This window comes from Coregonus clupeaformis, chromosome 35 (genome assembly GCF_020615455.1).
Source record: "Coregonus clupeaformis isolate EN_2021a chromosome 35, ASM2061545v1, whole genome shotgun sequence".
Classification (NCBI taxonomy): Eukaryota; Metazoa; Chordata; class Actinopteri; order Salmoniformes; family Salmonidae; genus Coregonus; species Coregonus clupeaformis.
In genome coordinates, this window is record NC_059226.1 from 28,267,192 (window position 1) to 28,287,266 (window position 20,075).

The 20,075-nt window shown below is 39.3% G+C and overlaps 1 pseudogene; it reads left to right on the forward strand.

Moving 5' to 3' along the window:
- LOC121551812 overlaps positions 1-18,215 on the forward strand; it is an 88,575-nt pseudogene extending 70,360 nt beyond the window's left edge.
- The last annotated feature ends 1,860 nt before the right edge of the window (positions 18,216-20,075 follow it).

A 20,075-nucleotide genomic window follows, 5' to 3' on the forward strand; every position in this document is an offset into this window, starting at 1 on the left:
TGGAGTTGGTGCCGATGACAGATACAACGACAGCAGCTGATATTTTCACTGTACTCTTCAGCGCGTTGGACAGGGTCGGAGTGGACTGGTCCCGCGCTGTCAGCCTGGCTACAGATGGTGCGCCCTCAATGATCGGGAAAAAAGCAGGCGTGTGACAAAGTTCAGAGAGAAAGTGCAATCTGCAAATGGAGGAAGTGATTTTTGGACTTTTCACTGTATTTTGCACCAGGAGGCTTTGTGTTGCAAGTCATTAAAGATGGATAACGTCATGAAGGTGGTTATTATTTTTATTATATTATTATATTATATTATTATTATATTATTATTATTATATTATCCAAACTGTTAATTTCATCCGATCCAGAAGCCTGAATCAACGTCAGTTTGACAGCCTTCTCAGAGGGAAAGACCACATCTATGGCCTGCCATACCACACTGAGGTAAGATGGTTAAGCCGAGGTGCTGTGCTGAGGCGTTTCTTTGATTTACGAGAAGAAATTGAACAGTTCATGGAAGAAAAGGGCAAACCAGTGTTAGAATTTCATTCCTTAGAATGGATGCAGGACCTTGCATTTATGGTGGATGTTACAGAGCACCTGAATAACTTGAACAAACAGCTGCAAGGGTGCAACAAAGTTGCCACGCAGTATTATGACAGCATACGTTCTTTCAAGTTGAAGCTGTCATTGTGGGAGACGCAACTCGCCGGTGGTGATGCAGCTCACTTCCCCTGTCTGAAAAATGTGTGCGCGACCCAACATGTGGCAGACATGAAGCGGTTCAAAGATAAAATAACGGGACTGTTAAGGGAGTTTGAGCAACGCTTTCAGATTTTTTGGTGAACTGGAGAAAGACTTCAACGTTTTTTGTTCGCCATTAACCGTGAATCCCTCTGATCTGCCCGTCAGCATCCAACTTGAAATAATATACTTGCAGTGTGACTCGGATTTGAAGGGCAAATTTGCCGCAGCTGGCTTGGACACATTTTATCAGAATCTCTTGCCAGGTTACCCCAACTTGACAGCCCTCGCTGCAAAACTGTTGTGCATGTTTGGAACCACATATCTTTGTGAGCAAGTTATCTGTAATGAGCATAAATAAAACAAAGCTGCGCTCAAGGCTCACGCACAAGCACTTGAATCACATCCTGAAGTTGGCTGCCACTCAGGATGTGACGCCTGATATTGATGCGCTGGTGAAAGCTAAAAGATGCCAGGTATCAGGAGTCAAATAAACTATGCAACCCCACTTAAAGTGCTGCATGAGACACCCTGATATATTTCTGTGATCTGTGATATACTTCTGTGAATCACTGAGGCATTGTGTGTTTGTGTGTTGTTTGTCCTCAGAATTTCAAATAGCTTGAGGTGTTTTATGATTAATAGTGATGTTGTGCTTTTGGACACACTGTCCTCAGGCTCCAGCTTTATGTTTATATGTTTTTATATTGATGTGCTATTGTTTTTAATTGATTTTATTTTATTTGTATATTTAACCTATTCTTGACTCTGTGGTTCTTGCACTTGTTTGAGGAACAGGATTTCATTATTTGTATCTACATTTCTGCCTGAGAAATTACACCCTGATATAGTTCTGTGATCTGTGAAACAGTTCTGTGAATCACTGAGGCATTGTGTGTTTGTGTGTTCTTTTTCTTTAGAATTTTCAAATAAACTTGAGGTGTTTTATGATTAATAGTGATGTTGTGCTTGTACTATTTTGGACACACTGTCCTCAGGCTCCAGCTTTATGTTTTATGTTGATAGTATTAAAACAAAGAAAACAATCTGAAGTTGTTGTTTTTAAGTTATATATACCATGATTTTACCGGTCCGGCCCACTTGGGAATAGATTTTCCTCCATGTGGCCCCCTGAGCTAAAATGAGTTTGACACCCCTGCACTAGAGCGAAAGAACACTTTGTATTGTTCACCACCACATATGCATTGAACTCTGCTGAAGTGGGAGACGCTGCCAAGAAACACTGGCATGTTTTATCATCAGACCCAGCTTTGCCAGCTGAATTTAAGAACCCACCACTTATTGTATATAGGAGAGGTCGCAATTTACGTGACAAATTGGTCCATGCCAACTGCCAGCCACAAAATAAAATGAGCCATGCTATTTTCCGCCCTCTTCTGAATGGCACAGCGCTGCATTATGATTAAGTGCAAATATTTCTGCCACCCACATACAGGAAAACGGTTCCAAATAAATGACATTATTACGTGCTCCACCACCCATGTAATCTACATGATTAAATGCCCATGTGGGCTGTGTTATGCTGGTAAAACCTCTCGTTCTCTCAAACAGAGAATTAGTGAACATAAAAGTTCAATCAGGAGAAACGACAGGGATGACCCAGTCGCAGTACATTTTAATGACCAAAAATATGACATTTAATGATGCCCATGCATATTATGTTGTAAATGTGAACATGAACTAATGCCACCACTTCAGCCTACTCTGACGTTTTTTTCTTGCTCTCTAGCCAATGATTTATGAAAACTTACTTGATATGTGACGTCCTCATTGTGGTTTTACAGACGTGTTTAATACGTTTTATGTACACACTTTATTAGAATACCTATGAAATGCACATTGTTATATTTGGTAACACATGTTCATTTTCCCTCGAATCCAACCCCATTCGATGCATTGAACGGATGTTTGTAAAGCAATGTCTGCACAAGGATGCAGATTAAAAACACTCTGAGGAAAGCTCTGAGGAAGGCCTTGAGGCCGATACGTAAAGCTGAATAAAGAGCAGTGATACTAGCAAGAGCAGTGTGTGGGTTTCTTCTTGTTTCTCTACAGTGATTTATTAAAAATGTAGTTATTTGTTTCATTTGACTGCGTAAAAACTAGCAGTACTACTTATTTATCTGAGAGTATATACAGCGTTTTGCAAAAAAACATGATTATTTGTCTTTCTGAAATGAAACCATCAAGTGCTAGATATGAAACAAAAACATGTATGTCATTGAACAACACACTATCTCTTTCATAATTTCTTTAAACAATAAAAGCTAATTTTGAAAGTTTTGGAATGAAACTCTTCAAATACACTTTTAGATACCAGATGAAAGTAATTAATGTAAACTAAAATCAGTGATGGACCAAGGATAGATCCTTGAGAAACTCCCAAAATGTAATTATTATGTTCTGATTTAGAGCTGTTCTGTGATGACTGAAACAATGGAAGTGATAATAGTAATAAATACTGTACTGTAAATAAATTGATAATCCAAAGTTGACTACATTTTGTATTTCATTTTGACTGTTCATAATGCAGGTCAACACAGTTAATAACAGTCTTATCCTTTTATACCAACTCTATATGCAAAGGAGCCTAACACACCACCTCTCTCTCTGAATAAAAAATGACTGTCTGTCTCAGAGTCAGTTGGAGTAGAGAAGAGCTCCCAACAGTTCAGTTTCAGCACAAACCATGTTCCCTGCATCTCTGCTGCTGCTCCTGCTGGCAGCCGCCTCCCATGAGTCTCTTGGGATTTGGGGGAAGGAATGGGTTGATGATCAATCAAATATACTAAGAAAATATATTTTTAACATTAGCCTTAACACTCATACTAATGACCATATGACTAATTATGTTTTTTTCCCCCATAGAAAGCAATGGAGTGGATCTCCCATACATGCGATAATGGAGATATCTACAAAAATTATGCACTGAAAAACAAGTTCAGTATTTCAAGAAATGCCTCCAGCAACTCTGTGTCTTTCCAAGGGCAGAGCCTGCAACCTGAAGAAACAGCTGTGTATTACTGTGCTCGCTACCCTCCACAGTGATACAAACCAGCACCAGACCTGTATAAATAACCATGTACCCATTGGAGAATGGTGCAAGCACAACACCAAGATATCAAGATATTTCAGATTAATGCTCATTCTCAAAAACTGTTAAATTATAATTTGATAAGTTAACCTTACAAAAATCGTTAAAACAATACATAATTAATAGCTTTAAAGAAATGTAAACCCAAATAAAAATGCTGAACGTTGTGTTCCCGTGTTGCTGATTTTCAACATATCATACTATAGCCATTATTTATAGTCAACACATCATACTAAAGCCATTATATATAGTCAACACATCCTACCAAAGCCATTATATATAGTCAACACATCATACTAAAGCCATTATATAGTTGAAGTCGGAAGTTTACATACACCTTTGCCAAATACATTTAAACTCAGTTTTCACAATTACTGACATTTAATCCCAGTAAAAATTCACTGTCTTAGGTCAGTTATGATCACCACTTTATTTTAAGTGGTGAAATGTCAGAATAATAGTAGAGATAATGATTTATTTCAGCTTTTATTTATTTCATCACATTCCCGGTGGGTCAGAAATGTATATACACTCAATTAGTATTTGGTAGCATTGTCTTTAAATTGTTTAACTTGGATCAAATGTTTCAGGTAGCCTTCCACAAGCTTCCCACAATAAGTTGGGTGAATTTTGGCCCATTTCTCCTGACAGAGCTGGTGTAACTGAGTCAGGTTAGTAGGCCTCCTTGCTCGCACACGCTTGTTCAGTTCTGCCCACAAATGTTCTATAGGATTGAGGTCAGGACTTTGTGATGGCCACTCAAATACCTTGACTTTGTTGTCCTTAAGCCATTTTGCCACAACTTTGGAAGTATGCTTGGGGTCATTGTCCATTTGGAAGACCCATTTGCGACCAAGCTTTAACTTCCTGACTGATGTCTTGAGATGTTGTTTCAATATATCCATATCATTTTCCTTCCTCATGATGCCATCTATTTTGTGAAGTGCACCAGACCCTCCTGCAGCAAAGCACATCCACAGCATGATGCTGCCACCACTGTGCTTCACTTTTGCGATGGTGTTCTTCGGCTTGCAAGTGACCCCCTTTTTCCTCCAAACATAACGATGGTCATTATGGCCAAATAGTTATATTTTTGTATCATTAGACCAGAGGACATTTCTCCAAAATGTATGATCTTTGTCCCCATGTGCAGTTGCAAACCGTAGTCTGGCTTTTTTATTGCGGTTTGGGTGCAGTGGCTTCTTCCTTGCTGAGCGGCCTTTCAGGTTATGTCGATATAGGACTCGTTTTACTGTGGATATAGATACTTTTGTACCTGTTTCCTCCAGCATCTTCGCAAGGTCCTTTGCTATTGTTCTGGGATTGATTTGCACTTTCGCACCAAAGTACGTTAATCTCTAGGAGACAGAACGTGTCTCCTTCCTGAGCGGTATGGCGGCTGCGTGGTCCCATGGTATTTATACTTGCGTACTATTGTTTGTACAGATGAACGTGGCACCTTCAGGCGTTTGGAAATTGCTCCCAAGGATGAACCAGACTTGTGGAGGTCTACAATTTTTTTTCTGAGGACTTGGCTGATTTCTTTTGATTTTCCCAAGATGTCAAGCAAAGAGGCACCGAGTTTGAAGGTAGTCCTTGAAATACATCGACAGGTACACCTCCAATTTACTCAAATTATGTCAATTAGCTTATCAGAAGCTTCTAAAGCCATGACATAATTTTCTGGAATTTTCCAAGCTGTTTAAAGTCACAGTAAACTTAGTGTATGTAAACTTCTGACCCACTGGAATTGTGATATAGTGAATTATAAGTGGAATAATCTGTCTGTAAACAATTGTTGGAAAAATTACTTGTGTCATACACAAAGTAGATGTCCTAACCGACTTGCCAAAACTATAGTTTGTTAACAAGAAATTTGTGGAGTGGTTGAAAAACAAGTTTTAATGACTCCAACCTAAGTGTATGTAAACTTCCGACTTCAACTGTATATAGTCAACACATCATACTAAAGCCATTATATATAGTCAACACATCATATTAAAGCCATTATATATAGTCAACACATCATACTAAAGCCATTATATATAGTCAACACATCATACTAAAGCCATTATATATAGTCAACACATCATACTAAAGCCATTACATATAGTCAACACATCATGCTAAAGCCATTATATATAGTCAGCACATCATACTAAAGCCATTATATGTAGTCAACACGTCTCATTAGTAAAATCTGAACTACAGAGAGCAGAGCAAAGGACAGGGAGGAGAGAATCAAGGAATAGAGCAGATCTCTCCCTGTCAGGATATTTATGCCTCTAGAGGGCGGTCTATGCAAAGTCTCCCTCCCATTCATCCCTTTATAATCAGAACCAGATCTGGCCTTCTCATTGTAGGCTGCTTGGACTGATATTACAACATTACAAGTCCTGTACTAACTAACACTGAACAATGGAGCTTATGACTGTATGGAGTTTAGTTGTCATGGTGATGTCCATACACAGTAAGTAAAGCATTACATAGTGACTGAAGAATGTGTGAGTATCATGGTTGAACTCAAAATGTCTGTTAATACCAGATCTTCAACTGAGAGTCAACATTTTTGTTTTGCAGGTGTTTTCTGTGATGAGATGGATCAGTCACCTTCTCAGGTGAAAAGACCTGGAGACACTGTTAAATTGTCCTGTAAAATCTCTGGGTTTGATATGACAAGCTTCTACATGCACTGGATAAGGCAGAAACCAGGCAAAGCACTGGAGTGGATTGGGAGAGTTAACTCTGGTTCAACAGATGCTCCAGTCTACTCAGACTCCCTGAAAGGCCAATTCACCCTGACTGAGGACGTCTCCACAAGCTCACAGTTCTTAGAGGCCAAGAGTCTGAGATCAGAGGACTCTGCTGTTTATTATTGTGCTCGAGAGACACACTGATTGAAGCTGGTAAAGCAGCTGTACAGAAACCCACACCCCACCTAACAACATGGCACGTTGGAGTACTACTTCCTCTCTTTGTGTCACACTAGAATAGTACTGAGTATCATTACTGTAAATAATACATCAACAATATCACAAAGCACTACACAATAAAAGACTCCAGCCTGTAACATTCAAACTACACAATCAAACAATCTCTTGCCCAGTCTGGTCAAGCTTTCTTCTTGTCACACAAACAAGTAATTAACAAAGTATTCAGAACATATGAATCTGTTCCCCATCTCTGAGTTCTCTATTTAACCTCTGTGTGATCGTCCCACCCTGTGAGGAGGAGTCAATGCAAAACTCTGAGCTCTTCCATCACTACTTATCTCACTGCAGAGTAGAGGAGAGGGACTGAAGCTCTGACTAGTAGACTGAGTGATAGACATTGACAATAGTCTAACATGTTTAACAAAGATTACATAATAGGGCTACTGCTACTGATTATAGGACTGTCAGGTAAACACTTTGTTTTTACTTTCAACAGATGGTTGTGTGTCCTTAAAAGCTTTTCTTCAAGTTTTAAATGCTCTCTTTTTATCAACAGGTATTCATGGTCAGACGCTGACTGAGTCTGGACCTGTGGTTAAAAAGACTGAAGAATCACACCAACTGACCTGTACATATGATGGAATCTCAAACGATAACGCTGCCATTGGCTGCATCAGACAGGCTCCTGGGAAAGGACTGGAGTGGGTTGCTTTAATTTCCGCTCCAAGTGGTAGTACTATCTCCTACTCCCAGTCTGTTAAGAATCGGTTCACCATCTCCAGAGACAACAGCAAACAGCAGGTGTATCTCCAGATGAACAGTCTGAAGACTGAAGACTCTGCTGTTTACTATTGTGCCAGAGACACAGTGACACAGGAGGCTGCAGCACCGTACAAAAACTGATCAAGCACTTCTCTCACTGGCAGAGTCAAATGTGATGTGAGACAGACAAACTAAGGATCCAGCATAAATTCCAAGTTTATTGAAAGCATTCCATTCCTCATCAAGCTCAATGCAGCTTAATCCACTCCTCTGGCCATGTGCTGTTAGTCAGTACACATCTATCTTCTTGATGACAGCTTATTTACATTCATCTGTATATCAGCATAATCAAATTCAGAGTTTGATTTACTGGTAGGGATTAATGTCCTCACTAAACATAATGAAATATAGAAGCATAATTGTGGTAGCACACTTTATCTGTTAACTAAAAACAGTAATGGGCCTTGTATATTTTATATCTTTGGGGGACACCAATAGTTAGATTCTCACCATCTGTGCCTTCTGTGCAGTTCTCAAAGCATCAATGATAATGATAATAATAACATACTGTAAACAATGAGCAGAACAGAACCATTCATAATGCAAGTCAATGCATCCTATAACATATAATTGTATTATTATGATAAATAACTGTTCTCCTCAACATGTCACTGTGATATTAGTATTTTATATAACTGTACTTCACCTTTAATCCTAAATCTCCGACTTTGATTCAAAGCAATTCCCCTGTTTCTATATAAAAAGGAGTCCCTCTCTCGTTCACTCAGATGGAGTGAATAAGTATCAGTTCAGCTTCCTCACAAACCATGTTCCCTCCATATCTGCTGCTGTTGCTGCTGCGGGCAGCTCCCTTTCAGGCATTAGGTGATTTAATGCAAAACATAGGATGCTATTTCTTGAAGAAATATTACTATAACATAATCAAACTGTATCGATTTATCATGTATCTAATGTTAGACCATTTCCAAACATATAGATTTCCCCCCCCACAGGTGTGCAAGGTATTGTTGACCCAGATCTCACCCAGCCAAGCTAAATGGTTGTAACGCCCAGAGAATTTTTGAGTATCACCTGTAAGGTCTCTGGCTGTTCAATCAGTGATGACAGCTATACCACAGACTGGATTAGACATCATGTAGATAAAGCGATGGAATGGTTCAGATGGAAACTGCAAAGATTGTTTGAAAAGCAGGTTCAGCATCTCCAAAGATGGTTCCAACAACATAGTGACTTTAAAAAGGGCAGAGAATTCAAACTGAAGACACAGCTGTGTATTACTGTGTCAGATATAATGACACAGAGTGGTGTGAAGCAAAGCATGACCTGTACAAAAACAACAAAATGTCTGTCGCATGTAACCATCGTTCCCTAAGGATTACCAGTTCATATTGTCACAGTCAAAATGGACACTTCCTGGGAATGTGAGATAAACTGTCTGAAAAGCTTTATACATAACTAGTACATCTATATGCAGTCATAATTAAATCATGAATAACATACTTGTACGTGTAAGTTCAAAACGGTTGAATGTTTAATAGCAGGTTATAAGCAGATAAAAAAAAAAAGTGATACTAAGTTTTATTTTTTATTAGTTATTTTAGTGATAGAAATTATGAACATCCAATTGCAACAAAGGAGCTGGAGCTAGTATTAAACAGAAAGGTTAAACCATTCATAATGATGCCGACTGAATAACAATTATTAAAGGTTAAACTATTCATAATGATGCTGACTAAATAATAACTATTAAAGTTTAAACCATTCATAATGATGCTGACTAAATAATAACTATTAAAGGTTAAACCATTCATAATGATGTTGACTAAATAACAAATATTAAAGGTTCAACCATTCATAATGCTGCTGACTAAATAACAACTATTAAAGGTTAAACAACTCATAATGATGCTGACAAAAGTACAATTATTAAAGGTTAAACCATTCATAATGATGCTGACTAAATAACAACTATTATTAAAGGTTAAACCATTCATACTAATGCTGAATAAATAACAATTATTAATAAACGTTAAACCATTCATAAGACAGCTGATGTTCTGAAAGAGCTGCAAAATCTGGACCCCTACAAATCATCTGGGCTAGACAATCTGGACCCTTTCTTTCTAAAAATAGCCACCGAAATTGTCGCAACCCCTATTACTAGCCTGTTCAACCTCTCTTTCGTAACGTCTGAGATCCCCAGAGATTGGAAAGCTGCCGCGGTCATCCCCCTCTTCAAAGGGGGTGACACTCTAGATCCAAACTGTTACAGACCTACAGTGGGGAAAAAAAGTATTTAGTCAGCCACCAATTGTGCAAGTTGTCCCACTTAAAAAGATGAGAGAGGCCTGTAATTTTCAATAGGATTTTTAATGAATTTATTTGCAAATTATGGTGGAAAATAAGTATTTGAACAAATAACAAAAGTTTCTCAATACTTTGTTATATACCCTTTGTTGGCAATGACACAGGTCAAACGTTTTCTGTAAGTCTTCACAAGGTTTTCACACACTGTTGCTGGTATTTTGGCCCATTCCTCCATGCAGATCTCCTCTAGAGCAGTGATGTTTTGGGGCTGTCGCTGGGCAACACGGACTTTCAACTCCCTCCAAAGATTTTCTATGGGTTGAGATCTGGAGACTGGCTAGGCCACTCCAGGACCTTGAAATGCTTCTTACGAAGCCACTCCTTTGTTGCCCGGGCGGTGTGTTTGGGATCATTGTCATGCTGAAAGACCCAGCCACGTTTCATCTTCAATGCCCTTGCTGATGGAAGGAGGTTTTCACTCAAAATCTCATGATACATGGCCCCATTCATTCTTTCCTTTACACGGATCAGTCGTCCTGGTCCCTTTGCAGAAAAACAGCCCCAAAGCATGATGTTTCCACCCCCATGCTTCACAGTAGGTATGGTGTTCTTTGGATGCAACTCAGCATTCTTTGTCCTCCAAACACAACGAGTTGAGTTTTTACCAAAAAGTTATATTTTGGTTTCATCTGACCATATGACATTCTCCCAATCCTCTTATGGATCATCCAAATGCACTCTAGCAAACTTCAGACGGGCCTGGACATGTACTGGCTTAAGCAGGGGGACACGTCTGGCACTGCAGGATTTGAGTCCCTGGCGGCGTAGTGTGTTACTGATGGTAGGCTTTGTTACTTTGGTCCCAGCTCTCTGCAGGTCATTCACTAGGTCCCCCCGTGTGGTTCTGGGATTTTTGCTCACCGTTCTTGTGATCATTTTGACCCCACGGGGTGAGATCTTGCGTGGAGCCCCAGATCGAGGGAGATTATCAGTGGTCTTGTATGTCTTCCATTTCCTAATAATTGCTCCCACAGTTGATTTCTTCAAACCAAGCTGCTTACCTATTGCATATTCAGTCTTCCCATTCTGGTGCAGGTCTACAATTTTGTTTCTGGTGTCCTTTGACAGCTCTTTGGTCTTGGCCTTAGTGGAGTTTGGAGTGTGACTGTTTGAGGTTGTGGACAGGTGTCTTTTATACTGATAACAAGTTCAAACAGGTGCCATTAATACAGGTAACAAGTGGAGGACAGAGGAGCCTCTTAAAGAATAAGTTACAGGTCTGTGAGAGCCAGAAATCTTGCTTGTTTGTAGGTGACCAAATACTTATTTTCCACCATAATTTGATAATAAATTCATAAAAAATCCTACAATGTGATTTTCTGGATTTTTTTTTCTCAATTTGTCTGTCACAGTAGTTTAAGTGGGAGAACTTGCACAATTGGTGGCTGACTAAATACTTTTTTCCCCCACTGTATATCCATCCTGCCCTGCCTTTTGAAAGTTTTTGAAAGCCAAGTTAACAAACAGATCACCGACCATTTCGAATCCCACCGTACCTTCTCCGCTATGCAATCCGGTTTCCGAGCTGGTCATGGGTGCACCTCAGCCACGCTCAAGGTCCTAAACGATATTATAACCGCGATCGATAATAGACAGTACTGTGCAGCCGTCTTCATCGACCTGGCCAAGGCTTTCGACTCTGTCAACCACCGCATTCTTATTGGCAGACTAAATAGCCTTGGTTTCTCAAATGACTGCCTTGCCTGGTTCACCAACTACTTCTCAGATAGAGTTCAATGTGTCAAATCGGCGGGCCTGTTGTATGGACCTATGGCAGTCTTTACGGGGGTGCCACAGGGTTAAATTCTTGTGCCGACTCTTATCTCCGTGTATATCAATGATGTCGCTCTTGCTAATGGTGACTGTCAGATCCACCTCTACGCAGACGACACCATTTTGTATACATCTGGCCCTTCATTGGACACTGTGTTAACAAACCGCCAAATGAGTTTCAATGCCATACAACACTCCTTCCGTAGCCTCCAACTGCTCTTAAATACTAGTAAAACTAAATACATGCTCTTCAATCGAACGCTGCTGGCACCCGCCCACCCGACTAGAATCACTACTCTCGACGGGTCTGACCTAGAGTATGTGGACAACTACAAATACCTAGGTGTCTGGTTAGACTGTAAACTCTCCTTCCAGACTCACATTAAGCATCTCCAATCAAAAGTTAGATCTAGAATCGGCTTCCTATTTTGCAACAAAGCCTCCTTCACTCATGCTGCCAAACATGCCCTCGTAAAACTGACTATCCTACCGATCCTTGACTTAGGCGATGTCATTTACAAAATAGCCTCCAACACTCTACTCAGCAAATTGGATGTAGTCTATCACAGTGCCATCCGTTTTGCCACCAAATCCCCATATACTATCCACCACTGTGACCTGTAAACTCTTGTTGGCTGGCCTTCACTACATATTCGTCGCCAAACCCACTGGCTCCAGGCCATCTATAATTTACTGCTAGGCAAATCTCTTCCTTATCTTAGCTCATTGGTCACCATAGCAACACCCACCTGTAGTATGCGCTCCAGCAGGTATATCTCACTGGTCATCCCCAAAGCCAACACCTCCTTTGGCCGCCATTCCTTCCAGTTCTCTGCTGCCAATGACTGGAACGAACTGCAAAAATCTCTGAAGCTGGAGACTCTTATCTCCCTCACTAACTTTAAGCATCAGTTGTCAGAGCACCTTACCGATCACTGCACCTGTACACAGCCCTTCTGAAATTAGCCCACCCAACTACCTCATCCCCATATTGTTATTTATTTTGCTCATTTGCACCCCAGTATCTCTATTTGCACATCATCTCTTGCACATCTATCATTCCAGTGTTAATACTAATTGTAATTATTTTGCACTATGGCCTATTTATTGCCTTACCTCCATAACTTGCTACATTTGCACACACTGTATATATATTTTCTGTTGTATTTTTGACTTTATGTTTTGTTTTACCCCATATGTAACTCTGTGTTGTTGTTTTTATCGCACTGCTTTGCTTTATCTTGGCCAGGTCGCAGTTGTAAATGAGAACTTGTTCCCAACTGGCTTACCTGGTTAAATAAAAAATGCTGACTAAATAACAATAATTAATAAAGGTTAAACTATTCATACTAATGCTGACTAAATAACAATTATTTTGAGTGTGTTGAAAATGAAGACATTATAAACCTTATTATAAGAGAGGCTCATACTTGTTTATAGCAGTTATAAAGCATTGTACCTGCAGGATTTAGGTAACATTTTCTAATTATAAAGATGAATTAAACCATGTTATAATATGTACTACTTTACAAAACAGTTAACTGACGATTAGAATATTCTAAAATATTCGAATAAATAGTAGACATTTTGTATTATCACCTATCCACAACCATCTGAATGTGTTGCTATCCTCATACAGCAGGTGTGGTACTGGTGGGAGGTTTTTGTTATGATGTGTATCACTGTGACTATACTGGGGCCACAGTGATATTACACCATACAAAAAACCCTTTTATCCTCTGTGGACACATCAACACTGAACAGGTCAAAAAAAGACCCTCCACGACAATGGTACCAATGTAAACCTAATAAAACCTCACCATAAACATGATTTTGACCATAGCCATGATAATGGGTTTTATACTGCAACATAAATCCATACATTTGCAAACAAATGTCACAAACTGACAATGGCATGAACACTGAAGATTAATCCACCAACTCATAGAGAATATAATACTGTAAGAATCTGTAGTAATGCTACAATGTATAGTTTTAGCCATGGTTTTATGTTTCTTATACCTGACTGAGAGCAGACATAGTCATATGGAATCCCTATGGAGATGTGAAGGAGGTGTTTTTGTGCTGGGGTATATCACTGTGATATGGGGTTTGGGTTTACAGTGAAATGAGGCTGTACAAAAACCTTGGAGACAAAACTTGCATTATATCTGCCTGAGGATTGGGACAATGGGGAGAAACCATACAATATTCTTCAAATGATCGTCTGATATTGTTATAACCCCATTGTAAATTGTTTTACATTTTTAAAAGTATGTTTTGATGGAGTGATGGCATGACATGGACCTGAGCATCAGTTTTTAAAAGGTATACAAAACTGAATTCACAACATCTGTACTCAAGAAATCAAGTGTATGATCCTATTGTTATATTGCATTATATTTCAATGTCTGTTGGATTCAGTATCATGACTTTAAACCTGCCTATTGAGGTGCAGGCTTTTTGTACAGGCAATGAATGGAGACATAGCACTGTGATGCTTTTGACTACTGGGGTAAAGGGACACAAGTCACAGTCTCAACAGGTAAGCAAACTTTTATTTATTACATCTATCAAATGTTTAATTGTCCCATTCTATTTTGTGTGTAGAAAGAACATATTTTGTACTTTGCATTTTTCAGATGCAAAATGCCATTGAATAGACCTGTTCATAGTCCAGTAAAGAAATGGTCACCTAAATTTGCTTATTTCCTTGAAAGTCAAATAGTTCCTCAATTTCTTGGTTCTGCTGTTGTAGAATAATGCAGAAGTTTGTTTCCTAAAGGTTTATAAATAGAAAACCTTTCGTTCCTCAGAAAAAACATTATAGTCTAAGAGAAAATGATCCATATTGTGGAAATATATTGTTGACGAAGTGTGACTATGTTAGAATGTTGTATCTATTTAGATTATTTTTTTACAAACTAAATTACTTTGGTTTAGTGATGAAGTTATCAAGATTAGTTTAAACTGATTGCTGTAAAGACGGTCGTTTTTGTATTGCTTGGCATACGCCCTTGTCACACTGTGTATAGCTACTTTGACTATTGGGGAAAGGAACAATGGTCAGAGTATCATCAGGTAAGCCATTGTTTTGTGTCTTTTTTTTTATGCAGTTAGATTTATATAGTTTGTAGATAAATCATTGTTTTATGGAGGAAAGTTAAAATTATGACTTGGATACTGTTGTTAGTGTAGTACACCTAGGTAGGGCAGTATTGTTTGTTCATCTCCTCACATACTTCTTTCACTGTTTGCGATTGGTGTTTAATTGGTTAATTATGTAGGCTTTGCTTTAAGTCGAAAATGACCCTATGAAAATGAAAATGTAGGAGTCAAACACATAAACCAACTGAAGGGTATGATAATATGAGCAGAGTTCATTTTAGCCTATATTGAATTGAGTGTTAATTGGCATCACCATAATCCATATAAATCATTTAATTAAAATTATTTTAATTAATTGGTACTAGAGGTAACAGCATGTTTTATTTTATGGTTGTTTTCACTGGTAAATGTGTCTGCAATTGTATGTGTTAATGTGTACTTAATTGGGCCTTCCTGTATTATACCTTTTCTAAAATGTTTATTCTATTCTACTGAGATAGTTACTGTATGTTCGTATTCTTGTCTTTTATTATTTCTTATTGTTGTTGCATTGTTGAGAAGGAACCTGCAAGTAAGCATTACGTTCGCCATTACATCACGCTGCGCCTTGGTCTATTCCTTACGACGATCGTGACACAGGGGTGTCAAACTCATTTTAGCTCAGGGGCCACATGGAGGAAAATCTATTCCCAACTGGGCCGGACCGGTAAAATCATGGTATATATAACTTAAAAACAACAACTTCAGATTGTTTTCTTTGTTTTAATACTATCAACATAAAATATAAAGCTGGAGCCTGAGGACAGTGTGTCCAAAATAGTACAAGCACAACATCACTATTAATCATAAAACACCTGAAGTTTATTTGAAAATTCTAAAGAAAAATAACACACAAACACACAATGCCTCAGTGATTCACAGAAGTATATCACAGATCACAGAACTATATCAGGGTGTCATTTCTCAGGCAGAAATGTAGATACAAATAATGAAATCATGTTCCCCAAACAAGTGCAAGAACCACAGAGTCAAGAATAGGTTAAATATACAAATAAAATAAAATCAATTAAAAACAATAGCACATCAACATAAAAACATATAAACATAAAGCTGGAGCCTGAGGACAGTGTGTCCAGAAGCACAACATCACTATTAATCATAAAACACCTCAAGTTATTTGAAATTCTGAGGACAAACAACACACAAACACACAATGCCTCAGTGATTCACAGAAGTATATCACAGATCACAGAACTATATTAGGGTGCCTCATGCAGCACTTTAAGTGGGGTTGCATAGTTTATTTGACTCCTGATACCTGGCATCTTTTAGCTTTCACCAGCGCATCAATATCAGGCGTCACATCCTGAGTGGCAGCCAACTTCAGGATGTGATTCAAGTGCTTGTGCGTGAGCCTTGAGCGCAGCTTTGTTTTATTCATGACGTTATCCATCTTTAATGACTTGCAACACAAAGCCTCCTGGTGCAAAATACAGTGAAAAGTCCAATAATCACGTCCTCCATTTGCAGATTGCACTTTCTCTCTGAACTTTGTCACAACGCTGCTTTTTTCCCGACAATTGAGGGCGCACCATTTGTAGCCAGGCTGACAGCGCAGGACCAGTCCACTCCGACCCTGTCCAGCGCACCGACGAGTGCAGTGAAAATATCAGCTGCTGTCGTTGTATCTGTCATCGGCACCAACTCCACGAACTCCTCGGTGACGGTCAATGTGTCATCAACTCCGCGGATTAAAATGGCCAGTTGTGCAACATCTGTAATGTCCGTGCTTTCATCAATTGCAACCGAAAACGCAATAAATGACTTTACTTTTTGCTTCAACTGGCTGTCCAAATCCACTGAAAGATCGGAAATCCTGTCTGCAACTGTGTTTCTTGTCAGGCTGATATTTGCAAAAGCCTGGTGCTTTTCAGGGCACACAATCTCTGCTGCCTTCATCATGCATGTTTTTACAAATTCACCCTCACTAAATGGTTTTGATGCCACTGCGATTTCATTAGCAATGAGGTAGCTAGCTTTCACTGCAGCGTCACTGATGTCTCGGCTGTGAGTAAACACAGACTGCTGTTTCTTCAGACCCGCCAACAGTTCATTCACCTTCTCTCTTCTCCGCAGTCCTTGAAAGTTGTCATATTTGTCGGCATGAAGACTCACATAGTGGCGACGAAGGTTATATTCTTTCAGCACTGCAACATGCTGTGAACACACCAAACATACAGCTTTCCCATTCAATTCCGTGAATAAATAGAAGGATGGAATTTTTCTTGGAACACTCTGCACTCTGCGTCCACTTTTCTCTTTTTTGACAGAGACATATTGGGGCAATGAGGGTGCCAAAGCACATAATGTTAAAAGTAGAACCCTTAATAAATATCGCGGGCAAAACAAAGTAGCTCATCCGGACTGGCTGCACTTGCTTGACCTATTTGCTCTGCGCCGGTATAAACAGTTTGCTTGCTTAACACAATTGATATTGCGCCATCCAGTGGACACAATTGGAACAGCAGTTTATTTTATTGAAAAATTGCAGCTCATTTTTATACTTTACAAAATCATCTCGCGGGCCGGATTAAACCCGTTTGCGGGCCTGATCCGGCCCGTGGGCCGGACGTTTGACACCCCTGGTCTACAGCATCGGTTGTGTCGCTACCAGGTTTTCTCCTTCCTCACTCAACTTCAAATGGACAGACGCCAGCGGGAGTGCGCTGACGGACTTCATCCAGTACCCGGCGGTCCAGAGCGGGGAAACCTACACAGGAGTCAGTCAGCTCCGCGTGGATGAGAATGTCTGGAAATCCTCAACGACTTTCAAATGTTCTGTGGAACATCCTGGAGGTGAAAGACAGAAGTCATCAATAAACCAGGTAAGATGTGGTCATTATATTATATTGAAGTTGGTTCTATTTTTCTAAAGATTGCATTTTAATGTTTGTGATGTAAACTATTTATGTTTAGAAAACCTGCTATAGAAAGATGCTTGGTGTTTACCCTGGATTTCTTTGAAAATATAATTATTATTTCAATAAGGGGTTAAACTAACATGCGTCCATTTCTTTTACCTCCCACCTCTCAGTCTTACTTCCAACAGTGTCTTTGCTGTCGGCGCCCATTGGAACCACCCAGTACCTGATGTGTATGATTGAACATTTCGCCACAACGAACGTCACTGTCACCTGGAAGAAGAATGACAAGAAGGTGGAGGGCCCGACCCCTACTATAGGCCAACAGCAGTCAGGCCTCTTCTCAGCCAGCAGTCTGCTGAAGGCCATCAACACTGACTGGAACAACAAAGTCAACTACAGCTGTGTGGTGCAGCACGAGGAACAACATCTCCAAAACAGGTCTGTACATAGGAGTAGTCTGTACTACAATTGATGTCATGCACACATACATTGGAGGTTTCAGTGAGTTTTACTGAGAGGATACTGTGGCTGTATGTGACACACAAGCGCTAGCACACACACTCTACACACACGTACAGTGTAATATTGTTTTATGGTGGTATTATACATATTGTATGGTAGATATGTAGTGGTTTAATAATGCTATATGATGTACTGCTTTATCTTTTGTTTTATATGTAATGTAAGTGTCTTAATTTGTTTGGACCCCAGGAAGAGTAGCTGCTGCCTTGGCAGGAACTAATGGGGATCCCTAATAAATACAAAATTACAAACACATAGTTTTTGTAATGGCATGAGTCACTGTGTACGGGAGAGGCCACAGTGATAAACATCAATACAAAAACCTCTCCATAGACATGAGGGTTGACAGGATTGTACTGTATAAACACTGACTGCATTCTGGACCCATATGGGAGAGAATTTCACTGCTATCAATTTGAATGGTCATATTTTCATCTTCATTTTTGAGCATGTTCTCCATTCCATTATTGGTTATTATTCTGCTATTGTGTCCTATGTTTCTAATTTCAGATTGATTCCTACTGTGCTGTTTTTAGCCAAATTGTTAATTGACAATCATGTTTATTTTTCTGACATGCCTGTCTCTATAAATATACAGTGTAGCCTCCTTTAAAGGTGGTCTATCCTGCCATTAAAAATGTAACGATCATGGTTATCCAGACATATAGCTTTATTTATAGGAGGTATTGACATTCTGATACAAAACCCATGCCCTGTTAAGTAGAACCAATGAATGTTGAACAGGTAGAGACTTGTTACCTAAACTTAAGGCCCAGTCTATCCTGTCTCAGGTGCCAGAATTATTATGGACAGATCACTCCATCTACAGTGGACTATTACTTTTCAAACAGTTATTATGCTTTAAGACATGCAAATATACAGAAAGGATGAAAATGGAGATGTTTTCAGCTACAGTTGTGGTCTGTAGCACCATCAAGGACTTTTCTCTGATGACATAGACCCTCTGAGAAAACTGAAGCAGGAGAACCTTACCTCGTAAGAATCTGATTTTCTGGGCCTGAGATATTGAAACTTTAATGTCATATTTAAGAGGTAAAATGTACAAGTAGCCAAATAGTCACAGATTCTGACCAAATTTACTGAAAATATAAACTGACTATTTAATCGTACATAGTTAGAGTATGGAATAAACATATTTATGGTTACTTTTATTATGCTTTAAGTTACACTGAAACAGCATATTTTCCATCATTTTGGTCAAACTGCATGAGAAGTAACTATTAATGCATTCATTCCATAGTCTAAGGGTTTATGTTTGATAATCCATTCCGTTCCACACAGGCCCTGCTCTCCTTTTATTAGTTGTGTCTGTTTCTCTCACACACCCCACCCCTCTCTCTTCCCGTCTGTGACCCTCACAGCTGTGTGGCACCACACTTGGTGAACTCCAGTCTGTCACCTGGGTGTTTCAGGGTCCCAGTTTAGCATCTCTGATGATTCAGATAGACAGTTAAAGCAGTTAAGTAGCCCAGGGACTGCAGGGACTGTCCCTATAAACTTTCATGATCTAATTCTCACTACCTTGTTTCAGCTGAGGAGAAACAGCCTTTTGCATAAGCCAGCTGGTGGCTGGTTACCATACAATGTTTCAACCACATGAACACGATTTGCATTTGGTTTGAATAAGTTATGAGATGGATCAAAGAATCAGACAATTGAATCGCTATTACACGTATATTACAGGCAGTTATCAACAGTTGTATTAATTATATTATTTAATATTTTCATTCATTCACTGCTAATCATTACACACAATGTTATTGACAGACCATATTCATGGTTTGTGTTT